We start from the raw sequence: 6,216 nt of genomic DNA on the forward strand, positions 1-6,216 counted from the left end.
GTGGGACAAGTTGCCCAATCCGAAAATCATGACAGAATATTCAAAGTGCCCGCTATGGGTGTTAATAGCTGTCTTCCACTCATCCCCTTCCCTAATCCGAACATGGTGATAAGCATTGCTTTGGTCCAACTTCGTAAAGACAGACGCTCCCTGCAATGGTTTGAAAGCTGAAGACATCAGCTGCAATGGATAACGATTCTTCATGTCATATAAAAAGTTCTGTCATTCATAGTAGTTGGTTTCTTTGCTTTAAAATTTTTTAATTAGCTACCTTCTGTGGCATTAATAATAACATGTTACAGAGATCAATTAGTCGGTACTCATACCTTGGTTCTGAATTATTACCATTTTAATATACTATGGTATTTACACTCTGAGGTAGCCTACTTCAAAGAGTACCTTAGTACTATCACAGTACAAGTAATGTCAAGCCATGGTAATGTCATGCTACTTTTCGGTAATTAAATGGATTTTGTGTACTGTTTTGATACTGTTTTGGTCAGAAAAATTGTTACCTGGTGTAGTAGGCTACCTGTAACATTTTGCCACATTCATGAAAACATACATCAAATTAAATGAATTGATTTGCAACATAAACAATAATTTTGGCTTTCTTATTTCACAATTTGTATCATCCAATAGCCCAAAATCAAATCTCCCATACAGTAGATTCAGTATTAAAGAGATAATTCACCCAAAAATGAAAATTCACTCATCATTTACTCATCCTCATGCCATCCCAGATGTGTATGACTTTCTTTCTTCTGCTGAACACAAATGAAGGTTTTTCAAAAAATATCTCACCACTGTAGGTCTGAATGCAGTGTAAGTAAATGGTGGCCAGAAATTTGAAGCTCCAAAAAGCACATAAAGTCAGCATAAATGTAATCCATAAGACTCCAGTGGTTTAATTCATGTCTATCCTTTACTTGCAATGAATGGGCCTACAGAGCTGAGAAATTCTTCTAAAAATCTTAATTTGTGTTTTGCAGAAGAGAAGTCATACACATCTGAGATGGTATGAGAATGAATAAATTATTTTATATAATAAATTATAAAAGAATTTCAATTTTTCTGGTGAACTATTCATTTAAAAGGCAGCTTATTAAACAGGTTTTAGACTGAGACAATAGCTACTTGGAAGTAAAGAAGAAGAAGAAGAGTGTGTGTGTGTGTGTGTGTGTGTGTGTGAGAGAGAGAGAGAGAGAGAGAGAGAGAGAGAGAGAGAGAGAGAGAGAGAGAGAGAGAGAGAGAGAGAGATCAATAAGAACTGCTGTGTCTACTTTGATCGCTGTCTTAAACAGTGAAGTTGACATTAGAGCGCCACCATGTGGTATGGCTTATAAGCACATAAACTAATGTTACTTGATAGGCACAAATTCACTGACATCAGACATAAAATAGGCTATTCAGCTTTATCTAAAAAGATTTTATTACCCCAATTTTACATGCATATTGACACGTAAAGTGTCGTACAATACAAACTCCTGAAAAACATCTTGAAACTCGAAATGTTTAGACTGTATTTGATGCTAATTGCAAAATTATTTTACACTAACAGAGTCATCGTAAATGTGAGGGGCATCATGGGTTCTTTTACATGCTGAGATGACAGTTTTAAAATGTCTGGTGAATACAGAATATAGCATTTAGAGAGAGTGCATAAATTGATCTAGAATAATTAGAACAAATGATAAAGTTTTTTTTTTTCTTCCCAAAAGCATATGTTTTAAGGACAAGATAGCGAAGCACTAGCTCTTTGGCATCAGCATCACACTGACAGCATACTAATCTAAAGGAAGCAATGCACTGCAGTGACAGACATATCGCCAAGGGTCACTCTCTGCACCAACGTGATTCTGGATTTCGCAAAATAATAAATGTATAGACTCACCAGTAAGGGGCAGTAAACTCTAAAAATTCAAGATTATGTGACAGGGCTTGCAAACTTGCACTAATTCTCTATTACCATGGAAATTTTGTGCAGGACAGAAAAACCTGACAGAGACATGTCAAAATGTTGAAGAAAAAAAACTTTTCAGATAATAGTTCTTACTGGTACGTGAACAAGATCAAATCAATGGCCCATACACAATAAGGTGAATAAAGGTCCAATGGACAAATCCTAGCTTTTTGATTCAGGTGGTCAGTTCAAATAAAATTAAAGGATTTTCCTAAATAATTGTGTGCTGTCTCAAAAATCAATATTTTAGATTTTCAATATTTAAGTCAGTCTTGTCTATTGTATTTGCTAACTATTTATTTTGTCAAAATCTGTGAAAACTGGTGCATCAGAATTTCCCATGCATGGAAAACATAGCTACTGTACATGGCTTGCTGTCTTTCTATGCAACTTTCATACATGCTTATAACAGTATTAATAATAAACATTATTTTTCAAACATTTGCAATATACAGTCAATATAATGTATACCAGGACAAACGTCTTCTTGGTAAATTAATAATGCCTTTGTAATTCAGAACATCATGGCAATAAGGAGGACAAAACAATATTTATACAGCTAAGTCTGAGCGCAAATGACAGTATATTAACCTGTAAGAAGTGTGACATTCACAGTTAAAGAAAACAATTAACCACAGAGGTCAGGTGAATTACAGTATATTTACCTGAACGTGTTCCTGATAAAAACCAGCAATTCGCTATGCAATATTAACAACAGAATATACACAACATATATACATGTGTTGACAGTGGTAAATTAATATAGCAGGCTATAACAACAGCAATTGTACATAAAAACATAAACATAAAAAAAAGCCAAGAGGTCTTTAAAAAAGGTCAATGTTTAATATGACATTGCAGGAAGGGGCAACATTGGCAAAAACAGTCTGCTATCAAAAATACTGTGGAGTTCTTAATGGCTCCTACTTTAACAAGGTCAAACAAAAACAGTTTTATACACAAAAAGATAAATAAATACAACAGTGTACAGTAGAATAAATTAAATATCATGCAAATAATACAGAATCATTCATAGTCCCTGGGAGGATATTCATGTACACCTCAAACAGATAAGTCACCATGTGCAAAACATCTCGATTACTGTTTGCCAGCTGACATTAGACTGCTAAATTGTATGCAAACATACAACAGGGTTCAAAAGTTGGGGACCACACAGGAAATTTGGCATTTTTATTTGTGCCTGGAAATAAAAACAAGTTTAAAAAATAAAAAATTTAATAAAAAGTCATGTTGGAAAAATTAAGTAGGAAAATGTAAGATTCTGCACTATTCTTAACCACATATTACAACATGTGGCATTAAACTTTTTATTTCTTCATACAAAAGGTCAGAATTCTTGATTCCACTGAAGCACACAAGAGCCACTTTTGAACATTCTCAAAATATCCAGAGATAACATGGATCATTAGGTTTTGCAGAAACTAATGAAGACAACGCCAGCTCGAGTGCATGCTGTCATTAAAGCATACTAAATCCTATAAGAAATTCTGAAATTCTTGTAAATTTGTACAGTATATGCCCAAGAAACAGTGCAATCAATTTACTATGTGCTCATTTAAATTCAAATATGTGTTATGAGATTAGATACACATAAAATCTTTTGTACAGCCACTTATTATTACTGTACCAAGGAGCTTTTAAACATGCTCAAACTATTACAACTATTACATGTTCAATTTAATAACAACTTTTAAACACACACACACACACACACACACACACACACACACACACACACACACACACACACACACACACACACACCCCTTAAGGAGTTATTTCTACTTGATCCCAGATGTGTGACTTTTTTCTTCTGTGGAACACAAACAGAGATTTTTAGAATTTCAGCTTTGTAGCTTTTTTTTAAATATTTTTTTTTAACTATAAATCTACATTCAAACAGCCCTCCTATGACCTTTGAACACCTATGAACTTTATCGCCACCTAATGGGCTGTTGTACAAAAATCTTTCTCCTCCCTGCCCAGTAGGTGGCAATATGCATGAAGAATGCAAATCGCTAAAAGACCGAAGAAGAACTAGGACCTCTCGTGAACGCTCATAGGAGGGCTGGTGAAAGTGTAGATTTATCATACAAAAGGAGATAAATATTGATCTGTTTCTCACCCACATCTATCATATAGTTTCTGAAGACATAGATTTAACCACTGTAGTTATATGAATTACTTTTATGCTACCTTCATGTGCTTTTTTTTTACTTCAAAGTTTTGGTCATCATTAATTTGCATTGTATGGATCCACAGAGCTAAGATATTCTTCTAAATATCTTTATTTGTGTTCTGCAGAAGAAAGAAATTCATATAAACTCAGCAAAAAATAAATGTCCCTTTATCAGGACACTATATTTAAAAGATAATTTGGTAAAAATCTGATCTATATTGCAAAGGGTTTAAACAATGTTTTCCATGTTTGTTCAATGAACCATAAACAATGAATGAACATGCACCTGTGGAACGGCCGTTAAGACACTAACAGCTTACAGATGGTAGGCAATTAATATCACAGTTATAAAAAACTTATGACACTAAAGTGACCTTTCTACTGATTCCAAAAAAAAATAAATACCAAAAGAAAGACGCCCAGGGTCCCTGCTTATCTGCTTGAAAGTGCCTTAGGCATGCTGCCTGGATACACGAGGACTGCAGATGTGGCCAGGGCAATAAATTGCAATGTCCGTCAGGGACGGATTACCGACCGGGCCAATAGGGCCAGTGCCCAGGGGCCCTTGACTACAAGGGGGCACTTGACTGCCCGGGGGTGCCCTGGGCTTTAAAGCTGCGTGATCTAGTTTGGTGATCCGCCACTTGAAAACCCTTTTGGGCATGAACAACAAACCCCCCACCCCTGCACAACAACTTTTGGGCAGAGGGGGGTCTTGGAAATAATTGGCCACAGAGCCTTTGCAAGCTATAATCCATCCCTGATGTCAGTACTGTGAGATGATTAAGACAGTGCTGCAGGGAGACAAGAAGGACAGCTGATCATCCTCGCAATGGCAGACCACGTGTAACAACACCTGCACAGGATCGGTACATCCGAATATCACACAGGTACAGGATGGCAACAACAACTGCCCGAGTTACACCAGGAATGCACAATCCCTCCATCAGTGCTCAGACTGTCCACAATAGGCTGATAGAGGCTGCACTGAGGGCTTGTAGGCCTGTTGTAAGGCAGGTCCTTAATAGACATCACCGCCAACAACGTCGCCTATGGGCACAAACCCACCTTTGCTGGACAGGACTGGCAAAAAGTGCTCTTCACTGATGAGTCATGTTTTTTTCTCACCAGGGGTCGAAAGAATGAGTGTTACACCGAGGCCTGTACTCTGGAGCGGGTTCGATTTGGAGGTGGAGGGTCTGTCATGGTCTGGGGCGGTGTGTCACAGCATCATCGGACTGAGCTTTTTGTCACTGCAGGCAATCTCAACGCTGTGCGTTACAGGGAAGACATCCTCCTCCCTCATGTGGTACACTTCCTGCGGGCTCATCCTAACATGACCCTCCAGCATGACAATGCCATCAGCCATACTGCTCATTCTGTGCATGATTTCCTGCAAGACATGTCAGTGTTCTGCCATGGCCAGCGAAGAGCCCGGATCTCAATCCCATTGAGCACGTCTGGGACCTGTTGGATCGGAGGGTGAGGGCTAGGGCCATTTCCCCCAGAAATGTCAGAGAAATTGAAAGTGCCTTGTTGGAATAGTGGGGTAACTCGTAGCAAGAACTGACAAATCTGGTGCAGTCCATGAGGAGGAGATGCACTGCAGTACTTAATGCAGCTGGTGCCACACCAGATTGTTACTTTTGATTCTGACACCCCCCACCCCCTTTGTTCGGGGACACATTAATCAATTTCTGTTAGTCACATGACTGTGAAACTTGTTCAGTTTATATCTTCGTTGTTGAATCTTTTTATGTTCATAAAAAATAGTTATACGTGTTAAGTTTGCTGAAAATAAAAGCAGTTGAAAGTGAGAGGACGTTTCTTTTTTGTTGAGTTTACATCTGGAATGGCATGAGGGTGAGTAAACGATGAGAGGATTTTCATTTTTGAGTGAACTATTTCTTTAAGTCAGGTTGATTCAATCAGATAAATAATATTTTGAACTTGAATAAAACCTAATTTTAAAATGTAGATGTTACCAAAAGAAGCAATGACAATGAAGTCAATTACATTTTTAACCACAGCTCTTGACTTATAATTTATTCAT

The sequence above is a fragment of the Xyrauchen texanus genome, chromosome 40 (assembly GCF_025860055.1).
Source record: "Xyrauchen texanus isolate HMW12.3.18 chromosome 40, RBS_HiC_50CHRs, whole genome shotgun sequence".
Taxonomy (NCBI): Eukaryota; Metazoa; Chordata; class Actinopteri; order Cypriniformes; family Catostomidae; genus Xyrauchen; species Xyrauchen texanus.